This window comes from Solanum verrucosum, unplaced genomic scaffold (genome assembly GCF_900185275.1).
Source record: "Solanum verrucosum unplaced genomic scaffold, falcon-dt-bn FXZP01000108.1, whole genome shotgun sequence".
Lineage (NCBI taxonomy): Eukaryota > Viridiplantae > Streptophyta > Magnoliopsida > Solanales > Solanaceae > Solanum > Solanum verrucosum.
This window is the reverse complement of record NW_026020274.1, coordinates 1228060-1242462: the sequence shown is the minus strand read 5'-3', so window position 1 is coordinate 1242462 and position 14403 is coordinate 1228060. Positions and strand designations below refer to the sequence as shown.

At 32.4% G+C, this 14403-nt stretch overlaps 1 protein-coding gene across 2 annotated transcripts in view; it reads right to left on the bottom strand.

Annotated features, from left to right (window-relative positions):
* The window catches only part of LOC125834031 (uncharacterized), a 509901-nt gene that overhangs the window by 362360 nt on the left and 133138 nt on the right, over positions 1-14403 (bottom strand). The window lies entirely within an intron of this gene.

The following is a 14403-nucleotide window of genomic DNA, read 5'->3' as shown; positions in this document are numbered from 1 at the left end:
CCTCGCATTATATCGATAGTGATTTAGATCATCTTCTCAAGTCTACCTAATCTAATTGTGTGTAAGCAATTACAAAATTGCTTGTGAATGGACTCATCCTCAATGTCGTTTAGCCTCTCTTGTTAAGTCGGTTGTCATCCGCCTTTCTTTCCCATGTCCGAGATGGCTTTATGGGTAGCGGCCTCCCACATAAATGGCCTTGTGGTTAACTTTTATTCTGCTTGTTGGAAGGTTTGTTTGGATCTCTTCTCGGGTCAACCCACTCAATATCCGATAGAGGGTAGACTTTTGTCGGCCGTAGGGACGGTGAATAACACAGCAAATGATACGTAATATAAATGTTTTGCGCCTTTGAGCCTGCACAGAGCCTTCAATTATACCTCGCCAAAAATCTGATAGTTACGAATAACTTATTAAAGTCGTTTCCTCCTCATGGTCGTTGGTGTAACATCCGACAATTTGAAATAGCTTTGAAGAGGCTTAGGATTGGAAATTTTCTTTTTTGGAAAGAATTTTAAAGTTTTGGAAATTTGGCTAAGTATGGAAAAGGTGAGTTTTTGGCCAACTTTGATCAGTCGTAACTTCTAGCTCATGATGAGTTAGAAGTATTTCCAGTTATGGTTGCATAGCCCTCGGAACGATCTTTCCAACGCCACCGAGTTTGCTCAATTCCGAGTCCGTATGAGCGAGTTATGACCTTTGAAAGTTGGGCAGTTGACAAGGAAATTCGTCCGGGAATCATTAAGGGCATTTTGGTCTTTTCCCTAGCCTTTTATTTTGGTTTTATAAATGTGTTAGGCTGATCATTTTGATCAGTTTTACCATTTTAAAAGAAGTGAGAGTGAGGGTTTTGAGAGAAGAAGAAGAGAAGAAGAAAAGAAGAGGAGATCAAGCAAGGAGATCATCGTGGATTTTCGTCGGGGGTGATCCCTACCAGGTATGTGAGCTTTTAGTGTTGGGTGATCCTTTCCCCCACACACACCTAACCCCTTTTATTCATTAAGAAAGGTTTGGTTATGTTGTTAAAGTTGTTTGTTGTTGTTGTTGGAATTATTGGGGGTTGTGGAACATGATTGGATTGTGTTTTGAGTGGTATTATATTGAATGTTGAGGGATATTATGTTTCTAAGTGATTGGGGCTGGAACCCTTGAGGTTAGAGGATTTAGAGTTGGAGACGTGAAGGAGAAAGTCGGGCAGCTTGCGAGGAGCACGTCCGCGTCGCGGACTTGTTTCCTCTGTGAACAAAAATCTTCTCCGCGTTGCGGACAGGACGCGGACTCCACTGTTTTCAGAATTTATGTTCGAAGATTTTCTTTAGTTTGGCTGTCCCAAATCATTCCTAAACCATTCCTAAACACCCTGGGGTCCTTCCAAATACCAATCAAGTCCTTGAATCCATAATTAAATTCAAGAAAGTTAGAAGTCAAGTAAAGTTAGAAGTCAAGTGGAGTTAGGACCAAGCTTAGAAGTTAAGCAAGTCAAGACAAGTCTTTAAAGCTTTTCAAGAGTCGTTATTGAACGTCTTAACGTCGTTTCAAGTCTCAAGTTGAGTAAAGAGTTTAAGTAAAGTAAGGAGTAAAGAGTCGAGTCCATTTCTCCAAAGTTATTAGGGAACTATGTACTTCCCAAAGAAGTTCTAAATGTTTTTACATTTAAGTAAGAAAGGAACCATGTTTTCCAAAAGAGCCTTTGGGCTAAGTTTTGAGTAATCGTCTCAATCAAAGAAAGAAGTTATTTTAAAAGCATGAGCCAAAGTATTTTTGGGAGTAGTATTGAGCACCGAATTGGGGACACGAGTTCATATTAACTCAACTCTCCATAAGAACCATGCGCCAACATGGGACTTGACGTATCATTCTTTTTAGATGATCACGTAAGATTAGGCTAGTGGATCCACTAAGCAAAAGTAAGGTCCTATATCGATGGCAAGGTATAGGATGGTCCTTTGGCAACGTGAGGTAAAACGTTGTATCATCACTAAGGCTCGTAGTGGTGGTTGTCGGTTAAAGAACCTCCCACAAAAGCTGTATTATGTTTATAAAAGAAAAGTTGAGTTTGTTATCATTTTATCCTTAACGATCTAAGTTGTTTACAAGCTTATTATGTATGGCTCGTGTCTTATTGCTTTACTTTGAGTCCAGTTACGTATATGAGTCGTGCAGAGTCAAGGTAAGTGATCTCTTGTTCTCCATTCAAGCTTAAGTTGTGGTTCAGCTTTTCCAGCTCACATATTCGTACATTCCATGTACTGATGCCAGTTGGCCTGCATCGTCTTATGATGCAGATACAGGTACCCCGGATCAGCATCCTGCACGTCGTTGATCCAGCTAAGCACTCCAGAGTCAGTAGTGAGCCTCCTTGCATTCCGGAGGACTCAATTATTTTGTGTACTTAGTTTTGTTCTATTAGGATGTGCGGGGTCTGTCCCCACATCCATCTCAGTATATTAGAGGCTTCAATAGACAGTCAGTCAGTCAGTCAGTCAGTTAGTTTTGAGTCTCTCATCTTTGTATATATATAAACATCCTATTTTGAGATTCGAGTTGCCTTTATGGCCATATTTTATAAGTTAAGTTGTTTTGTAATATTGCATTGCATTGAGTTATTCTGTTGAGGTTTCTGCTAAGTTAAGAAAGTCAGGCCAAGGGTTCGCTTGGGGCCAGAAATGGTCTCCGGGTGCCGGTCCCGCCTAGGGTGTAGGCTCGGGGCGTGACAGTTGGTTGCATTGTTGTCAGAAAAAATAAATACACGTTTGACTTTTCTTGAACGAAGTTGATGATTAATTGATGTGCAATCTTGAAATTCACTTATTTGTTGACCCAATTTGGTGATTAATCTATGGGATCAACAAGGTACTTTACTGATTTTTTTTATTTCAATTAATTTTTTTCTTGATTTTGTCTCATTAGGGTTAATTGCATTGAATACAAATTTCGTTCTTTACCATTGGCATCATCGTTATTTGCATCAAATTCATTCCCAAATATTCTTCGATTTCTTTTGGTTATATAATTAGATTTGTTTTAGCTTGTACTAATTACCTTAAAGAAAGTAATTCTTTTTTTATAATTAAAAGGTCAAGATTTTCATTCAATTAAAAGTGTAAATTTTATAAAGTCATTAACTTTTTTGGGTTCAGAGTTAGCATTCAGTCTATCTATAGCTATATATTATAATAAGTCACTTAAAACAAATATAAATGGCTAAATAGAATAGGTTATTAGTTATAATCAGACACATGAAATTATACAAATAGCTACGTAGGATAGGCTATTAGTTGATCTACTTAGCCTTTTTATTTTTCATACCTTTGTTTTTCGATATGCAACTGAATGGTAATATTTCAAGTTTTTGCAAGCTTCTTGTAATTTGATTAGAAAATCTTCTATCACTACGTTCAGACCAAGTATAGTAAGTAGTTTCAACATGATGGAAACCTAGTACAAGCTCTTGATCTATTATTGCTAATTCTTTGTGCCTAATTTATCATTCATAAGATTACTTGGAATCTATTGACATGTAGCATTCAAGTTATTTCAATAGAGAAAATCATGCATATATTGAGAATGAACAAGTAATGAATAAATGTTAAGAGTCATTTACAGTTTAGTATCACATAAAACACATTCAAATTGCACTAAAAGCTTGAATGTACACTATGCTTTAAGCTTTATTAAAGAAGACTATATGTACCGACTGTTTTTATGCGTGAAAATTACAAAAGTATACTAGTTAAGACTTTAATTAACAAAATATCAATGTACTTCTATTTAATTACAAACATAGTTTTTAAATTACATACATAACAAAATAATTAATTTTTGTATTTGAGTTTATTTATTTTTTCAGATTTTCATCTCTCATGCCTTTTGATTACGTGCATTTAATGTGGAGATTAATTAGGGATATTAATTTTTTCCAATATTATCTCTCCTATTACCGTTTCATATTTACACGTTTCAATGTTCCATATTTACACATTTCATTGATTATTATAGGGATCATATTTATCTTTTTCCTTTTTTGATATAACTTTTTATTTTACCAATAAAATTGGTGTTGTTATCAATAGGAGAGTTATAGTTCCTAGGAAAGTTTTACCATTTTTCTTTTCTGCCAAACGTCTAAGTCCTTCCATATTCTTTTGTTCAAAAATTTTAACCCTTCCATCTTCTTCTTTCCACATTCTTTGTTGAACAATTTTCACTACAGTTCATATCTATACCATTCGATTCACCATAGTTTCGCCATGAATAGGACTCCGAGTTTGATTTATAATAGAACATTTCAACAGAATTTGTGTGTGATTGATATAGATTGTATAACAATGTGTGAGATTGATATGTAATACCAACATGTCAGACACTATATACCAGCATTATTACATATTATATCTTAAATAGTTGTTAAAAGATTCGATGTATGTTGTTGGTATATAATACCAAGATTTCATTCAAACCAAAAACTTTTACTTTAAGTAGTGGTTTTCAGATTTAATGTTTTAGGTTGGTATATGTTACCAGAATATCAGCCAGTATATTTACCCATTTTTATCATTATTTGTGTTTGAACAACTATACCAATTGTGTATGTTCTGGGTATTATATAGTACAACCAATCATTATTTTTAACATTTTTTAGCATTTTCAATGTTTTGGTAGATATTACCAGAATATCAACCAATATATTTATCCTTATTTATCATTATTTGTGTTTAAACAACAATACCAATTGTGTACGTTCTGGGTATTATATAGTACAACCAACCAGTATTTTAAACATTTTTAGCATTATTCAAATATCATATCAAATTATTACGTTAATGATGTCTATTATAAATCAAACACTCACTTTGACTAGCTTTAATTGTTATTCAATGTTATTTTTTTACAATAAGTACACCAATTGTGCTAGATTTATTTGTATGTTACACTAATATTCACTCATGAGTTAAAGCATATTTTTTTAACATGTTGTCAATTATCTAAGTCACCCAGAATGCAACATTGTATGACAAACACAAGAATACCAAACATGTATATCAAACAAGAGAATACCAAAGAAATGTCAATTCAAGAGTAACCAAAGTTGGACAAAAGAGCATTTATCAATTTTTAAAAATTCTGAACTGTTGGAAGAAAACATCAACAATAATAATTGAAAATAAATACAGCAATGTTAATTCTGATAAGCAAATTTGAGGCAAGTCTTTTTGTTAAGCCCTGATGTACCATATATACAACAAGTGACTTTACTCCTCTTGTTTTTTCCTTCGTTGAATCCCTTCTTACGGTCGTTACTTGGTGGTCTGCCTAGTTGTTTCTTGCAATTGGTGGTAGCATTACCTCTTCCAAAATATGCGATGGAATATTCCAAGTGCTTTCGCAAGGCAATGGTTCTATTCGAATTGCATAAAGTATCTTGAAAATTCTTATTACTATAATAGGAGGATCAATAATCTTCGCGATGTTTGTTTTTGTATCTGATAGTTGCAACTGCATATGTACACCATCATTATGTACTAAAAAAAAACACCATTATGAATGACATCAAAAAAATCAAAATCACACCGAATAAAAATGATACATTACACCAAGTAACTTACCAATCTAAAATATTCAACCAACATAGAATTAATTTGCAAACCATCTTTATGTACTAAAAGGCATCACTCTGAATGACACCAATAATACCCAAATTACACCAAATTAACAGACCACTACGTTCACCAATTAAAAACTATCATTTTCACCAAATAACTTAACAATCCAGATTATCTACCAAAATTACTATCAATATGCACACCATCATTATTTTCTAAAATGCACCATTTTGAATGATACAAAAAAAAACATAATTACACCACACTGTAAGACTAACATGTTCACTATTAAAAAAACGATCATTTTTACCAATTAACTTACCAAAAAACATAATCAATAAAACTGGTTTCATAGAATTTATTTGCACACCATCATTATGTACTAAAAATACACCACTATGAATGACACCAAAAAAATCAGAATCACACCAAATAATAACAATACATTACACCAAATACCTTACCAATCTAAAACATTCAACCAACATAGAATTAATTTGCAAACCATCATTATGTACCAAAAAACACCACTCTGAATAACACCAATAATATCCGAATTACACCAAACTGGCAGACCATTATGTTCACAAATTAAAAACTATCATTTTAACCAAATAACTTAACGATAATTTTTACCAATTAACTTACCAAAAATCATAATCAATAAAACTGATTTCTACTCCTAACTTACAAACCATATAAAACAAACCAAAGAAAAAATACCCCAGAAACAAAAAAAAAAGCTCTGAATTGTTGAATAACAACAACAACCTATTTTGAAATTATGGTATTATATATTAGACCAATAAATATACCAACTCATATATCAGAGTATTATTTTGGTGTCATTTACCACATCACATACTTAAACTAATTTGTAGTAATTCACACAATCAGTTAAACCATACAATGTATTACACCAATCGACGTACCAAAAGTAATCTGACATTTAATCCAAAAATACACCAACACATTGATCAGAGTATTAATTTACCACCAATTTATAGAAACAAATATACCAGATTAAGTACCAAATCACATATGACCAATTTTCAAATTATTATCTACACCAATTCAGATAAATAAAATACACCAAAACACTAGCCATTTTTCTTTTTTTGAAGTTATATTTTATATACCAAATAATTCAACTAAATACACAAAAATATGTACCTGAAATTTAACTTTAAGTTGGTATGTGTACACCATATCACATACCAAAAGAAACTATTGATAAAATTTGTCAACATTCGACATGCAACATACCAATTAACCTAAAAAAAATTGTAAAAAACTTATTCGACGCATCATATTACAACCAAAATCATATGATGTTGTTGTATTACACCAAAAACGTTAATATAAAACAACGAATAAATACCAAAAAGAATTAAAACGCAGATTATGTGAAAATCCTAATAATATTCCACAAACAATTGCTAAATCTTAATATCTATTTAATAATTAAACCTTTTACAGTTGCACCAAAACATTAACCAAAATCTTATGAACGTATATTCCACCAAATTCGACAAAATCAAAGGAATTACTACCAAAAAGATTACCTGATGAGTCCCAATGCCCGCTGTGATGAATTAAAATTGAAAAATTATTGGTCTGCATATTTGATCGTTGATCTTTGTTTGAAAGAGAAGTTTTATTTTTGTAGGAAACCTTTCTTTATGGGATATGATATATAACAAATTGAAGTAAATCAGGAAAGGTAAAATAATTGGAGAAATTTAAGGGCTATGGATAATTGTGGCTGAAAACGTTTTTTTATTTATTTTTAATAAGAATTCGAGTTTTGAAAAAAAAAATATTGCTATTCAATTTGAAAAAAAAAGGTATTGCTTTATTCGTGTAATTAAAGTTATTAAGTTGTATACTTAAGTTTTTTGCTCCAATAATATTGTGAATTTGTGCTTGAAATTTGAGCTTGATTGATACATATATGGTGAAGTTCTTTTTAAAGTTCGAACTCTTGAAAAATGGGTGATAAAATGAGAATGAAGAGTTGTATTTGAACAAAGAGTTCTCGAGAGTTACAAGACAGACACATAGCCATTTTATATTGATTAGAGTCCTTTTTTAAGGTTCTCATGCTTGAGGGAGATATTCTCACATTTAGCTCCACATCAGCAAGGTGCAACAAAATAAGAAAAATGTTGGAAAATAATAAAACCCTCATATTGCTTGTAACCCTAAAACTTCAATAGACTTTTAAAGATTACATATATTTTTTTCCTTATTTATGTTATACCACAAAATTTGATCACTTTATTGATCCTAAAAGATAGAACTCTAACTTAATTTCTCCTAGTGGAGTGTTTGGTCATTAATTCATTAGGTTTCCAACTTAAACTTCAAATGCTCCTTACTAATTATGTTATCATTGCTTAACCTTTCAAATTTTATGCTTATTGATATTTCTTTTCTATTTTTAGTGTAAGAGAAAAAAATTTGGGAAGGAAGAAAAAAGATTTATCTATCAACTATAAGAGAAGATTGCTCAGACAAATAGTATATTTATCTCTAATTTTAAAATTGTATATTCAAATCACTGAGGGAATAATTAATAGAAACTTATAGCAAAGGATTAAAAAAAGAATTTTATATTATTCTTATTTGACTACTAATATATATATATATATATAGAGAGAGAGAGAGAGAGAGAGAGAGAGTAGGACTCAACTTAAATTAAGATACTTCTTTTTACTTATGACAATTAATCGAGTAAATACATCAAATTCCCTCTGAACTTGACAGCAAAATTTACTTTAGTAGTTTAATTATACGGATGTTTAAATATCCCCTTAACAATTTTGAAGTGATTAAATAGCACCCTAAGAGTTGACGTGGCAAAGTGAGTGTACTCACTCTCCAAAAAGTGCGTGAAATAATAAAAATAAAATAAACTGAAGGGTAAAATCATAAACATGACATATTTTTATTGGCCAATATATAACTAATAGTTTTTTTTTTATATAAGTTAATTTTTTTAAAAAAAAAGTGAAATTTCTTGTTTAGAAGTAAATGAAATTTGTGGGTTCGATTTTAAAAAATAAATATTTAATCTTTTTGTTCTCTCTTTATTTTGTTGTCTTCCCCAAATGTCTTCTTCCACTCCTTATACCTTTCTTCTTCCATACTAATCATTTTTTCTTCATCTTCATCCCTCACCTCACCAGCCCTTCATTAATCCACAAAATTCAACACCTAATTCATATTATTGAATGTAAACTTTCTTGAATTTTAAGTGATCCATTTTTAATTTCTATTAGTTGTGATGCAAAAAATGTGAATCTACCAACTTTCTTATACCACCTTCACTTTTCGTTTGAGCTGTTAAGATAAAATTAACTTTAAAAATATATCATTCTCTGAGGGGCAGATTTGTGGGAGAGGGAGAGGGTTCGAAGAAGAAAAAGTGAGTATGCTAATTTTTTTTAAAAAAAAATTGATCAATGTTGAAGAAGAAAACAACTATTGAAGGATGGAAATGGTCGGGAAAAAAAGAAGTCAGTGAAGGCTGAAAATGGTGAAAATTAAGAAAGAAGAAAGAGGGGAGGGGCGGGGGGGGATACATTTTTAATTAATTGATTAATTGATTAATGATTAGTGTACTGAATTTAAAAAAGTGTATAAGAAAAAAGTGAATAAGCAAAAAAAGATTGAAAATTAATGACGTGGTGCTTACATGACTATGATGTGGCGGGTGAGAGTGGTATTCTACCCTCAGGGTTGTATTGAATTCACTTCAAAGATGTTAAGGGGTATATAAACACCCGTATAGTTGAAGTGTTAATGTAAGTTGTGCTGCCAAATTTAAGGGGAGGGGTTATGTGTTTTCTCCCCTTAATCGGCTAAAGGTCTATACTAAACTTTTCATATTAACATGAGAAGTAGGATTGAGAAAACACATAAAACTCCCCTAAACTTGGTCGGATAACTTACTTTAACACTTAAACTACACTGGTGTTTAAATATCCCTTTAACATTTTTGAAGAAAATCACCCTGAGATTATTATACCACTCTCACTTATCACATCATAGCCATGCAAGTACCACAACATAGTCATGTCAGCACCATGTCATTAATTAATTTTTTTAATTAATTATTTACACAATTTTTTCTTTAACACTTCTTAGAATTAATTTACACTAAGTAATTAATTACAAATGCATTTTCTAAAATTAAAATTTAAAATGTGGTTCATTTTTATTCTCCCCATACCCATCCCCCACCCACCCTTTTTTTATTCCCACCCACCCCTTCACTTCTTTCTTATTCCTTTTTCTTCACAATTTCTAGCTCTTAACTGTTCATTTTTTTCCTCTTCATATTTTCAATGAGCTCCACCACACCTCTTTTTATCTTCCTTTCTTCGTCATATTCGGTGAATCAACAAGTTTTTTTAGCTCTGATGAAAATTGATAAAATTTATATGTGTGAAATTGACGTCAATAATAAGATGTTGGTGTTGGATTTTGTGGATTACTAAAGAGATGGTGAAATTGAAGTAGTTGATAGAGTTGAAGATGAAGATGGAGGAAAAAAAGATGCTTCAATGGAGAAGAAGCTTATTGGGAAGACAATAAAATGAAGAGAAAAAAAAAATAAAAAGTTTTGTGGGCCAACAAGAAAATTCATATAGTTTAATAAAAGTAATTAATATATTAAGAAAATAATATTTAAAATATTAATTATATATTGACCTATAAAAAATGACATGTGTATGATTTTATATTTTTTTCCTTTTTTAACTCTTTCACACGTTATTAGGTGAGTGAACTCACTCTCTTTGCCACATCATCCCTTAGGGTTGCATTTAATTCACTTCAAATATGTTAAGGGGGGTATTTAAACGCCCGTATAGTTTACGTGCTAAAGTAAGTTATCCGACCAAGTTCAGGGGTGGTTTTTATGTGTTTTCTCCCCTTAAGCGGCTAAAGGTCTATGCTAAACTTTTCATATTAACATGAGAAGTAGGATTTGAAAAAATTAACAATGGTTTGAAAGTCATAATAATCAGTGGCGTAGGCAGAAAATTTGTGAAGGGTGTCCAAAGTAATGCCAAAATAGAAAAAAAATGTAACCTTGGGGAATTGAGCCTCAATGGGAAACAAACTTTTGCATACTATTGCCACTAAGCTACATTTACCAGTGAGCTACGTCTCATTACTATTTTTGAGGGTGTCCAAAATACTTAATATATCAATATGAATGTCACGACCGAAGGGTACTCCCTAGACGTAACATGGCGTACTTGACCCCGAAGGTGTCTCATACAAACCCTTGCATATCATGACATAAAGTATTAGAACAATAAAAGTAAAAACACATTTAAGTCCAAATGTCTTTATAAAAGAAAAGCGAAAGTCTAATTTGTTTCATTTAGCCATCTATTACAATTCATGAGCCAAAATAGGGTCACAGCCCCAACAACATAATCCGAAATAGAAAGTACAAAAAATGAAACTCAAAATGAAATGTCCCATCCTCGAATCATGAGGACTCACCACAAGCAAAGAGAATAGTCAATCCTAGCTTGAAACAAAGGATCACTGCCTTAAGAATCAGAACCTACACTTTTGAGAAAATATAGAATATGTGGATTAGTACAAAAATGCACTAAGTATGATACCCATGCAAGAAATCATTGAAAACATGCTAAAAGGACATTTTGGTTGAAAACCATGCACTTTGCCAAGTTTAAACTCATCACGAATACATTGGAAAAGCATAAGTCATAAACCATATTATAATGCATAAATCATCATCTCATAATGGCATGTCATAAGTACCCTCAAAGTCTACTTATGCAATGCATGAGTAAGATCTCATACTCCTACCCATACTAAGTAAAGCTTCTTGAGTAGTTGTGGTTCATAAATCATATTCTTGTCCATATTAACATATTAGGGAATAAGCCTCAACCGACATAGACCATGTGAGCTAAACGTAGAATTCGGTGACTACCCCACACCGTACTGCCTTAAGGTAGAACCATACTCTTAGCTTAGGTGGATCCACTAGCTAAAGACCTATGTGGGCACATAGTTACGGGATAGGGAGATTGCTACTGGAAACCCGAACTCAACTAAGGTAAAAGGTTTTCATCCCATGAGATATACTTTGAAAAGCCGGACTCAACTATCGTATGAGCTTCCATCTCATATTCAAATTTACTCGGTGCTAAGCATTGATTCCCACATTTTACATATTAAGTCTTGACTTAAGTTCATAATCATGGAAGAATGTCTTGACACTCAATCCAACATAATCATACTATAACTCCTAGATTCATTAGGTGAAACTAGTCTTCCAACCTTAGAATCATTGCATCTGACCAACCTTTCACATAATATCATATTCATGCATAAGTGTGTACAAGAGAACAACCTCCAACAACACAACAATTAGATCATAATCATAATCACTTCACCCTCAAAGTGTGCATAAATCACATACATAACTATCATAAGCATGCATAATTCCATACTTTGTCCTTCAAGGATCATAAACCATATTTCCATCAACACATCTAGAACTACTACATTAGACACGAATTATAGCATAATTCAAGTAACCCAACTATAACAAGCATAATCTCATATATAATCATCAAACCCACATCATAGTTCATAATTGGGGAAATTAGGGATTTCATAGGTTCTTGGGGGATTTCATCATAAATCATCAATTCAATCATAATTCATCATAAATCAACCACTGAAAACGTTTTTGGAAAGAACCCATAAGATTGAAGTCAAACCCTAACTTTGGGAAAATCATAAGTTTGAAATTGAATTTGAAGGGACTCCTTGGATGGAAATTGTCCAAGGATGGAGGATTACCATACCTTAGTTATAATTCTCCAAAAAAATTGAGTAAAAACACCTTGATTCTTCAAGCCCTAGCTCCAAATCTACTCTTCTTCTTCCTTGAGTTTGAGAGAGAGAATTTTTTAGGGAAGATGAACTTTTGGAATTTGATTTGGGTGTTTGAAAAATATGAAGTCATTGGGTGTATTTTGACTTAAAAAGACTTATATAGTACCCCTAAATTCACCCAAAATGACTCCACTTCAATTGGACTTAAACGTGAAAATCCCAAAATAACCCTCACTTTAAGTGAGTGCCCAGGTGCCACGAGGGCCCCACGAGCCGTGGTCCCTCTCGTGGTCTTGAGGCAGTAGTTAGGCAGTTTGTGCCTTAAACTCACACGCCCAAGGCAACTCCACGAAGGGCTCCACGAGCCGTGGTCAAGGCCACGAGTCGTGGCCCCTCTCATGGACCTTGAGGCAGCGGCTAGGCCACTTGCTTGCCACCTTCACTCACCTAACTTTTCTCCACGAGCCATGAAGTGGCTCGTGAAGAAAAGTCTATTTTGGGCAGACTTTAAGGGGATCACTGCCTAAGCTACCACACCACGATCTGTGGTCCCCTCCACGAGTCGTGGGGGTGGTCATGGTTATTAGGCAATGTCTATGGGAAGGTAGACTGCCTAGGTCCCCTCCATTAGCCCTTGTCCACCTCCTTGACTCCAACCCTCTCAATAAGCTCTAGTTTAGCCTAAGAACTTTCCGGGATGTTACAATGAAGTAAGATTTGGCCTATATATATAACAAAAAAATTTGACCAAGGGTGTCCAATTGGACACCCTTGGAGCAACCATAGCTCCGCCCCTGATAATAATGTAAACAAAGTAGTAATCTAATAATTAAATAAAAGGATATATATTGATCTTTATTTTATTTTATACAATATTATTTCTCTTTTTATGTTATTTAAAAGGAATGACGTTTTCTATATTTGAAATTTAACTTTTTATTTAGGGTGTATTTGGTATGTCAGAAAATTATGTTTTTCTTTTCATATATAATAGATCAATTGTCAAAAATACTTTGCCATGTCCCAAATTGGAATGAAACATGATTGACACTCAATTACTGATTGAACCCTATATCATCTAGCTGAAAGTAGGGGTGTCAATGGTACAGTTCGATCGATTATTTTTTTAAAATTATACCATCTCAATTTTTTGGATATTTTATAATATATAATTAAAATTAGACTTTTTTTAAAACAATCCCAATCATATCGGTTTCTCTTCGGTATCGGTGAGGTTCGGTTAGGTTAATTTTTGATTATTTTACTTTTAAAAGTATCACCTCAAAATATACTACCACTAATATATTTCTTTCACAAATATGTTCTTGAAGAAACACTTTAATTCTTCACTAAAAAGACAAGAATGTAAAACCTTATTGCCGTATTGTTTGACCTTAAATATTTAATAAGTGTGTTTGGATAGGTTTTGTTGTATTGTTTGATAGAGTATCTATTACAATATCTTTTAATTTTAAACCTAATTAAGTAAAGGCTAATTAAAGAATAAAGACCCAAAGTCATCTAGTCACCAGAGGCCTAGGACCTTAAGTTATATTTATATTTTTGAAATGTTATAAAATATATTTGTATATTAAATTTAACATATTGTTGATATATATATATAATATTTACATACATGTAAGGTTATTCGATTTAGTTCGGAAAATTTTCAGTTTTTTTCATAAATTAAAAAAAACTATCTCAATTGTTCAGGACGGTTATACACTTAAATAAAAGTCTACAATTTTATTTAAAAATAGCATAAATCGGTTCAATTTGATTAGATTCGATCAGTTTTTCATATTCTTTTGGCACCCCTTTGTGAAAGTATGAACTAGACATGGTAAAATGAGCCTATAAAATCATGACCCATTTAATCAATTTAAATTTGGACAAATTAATG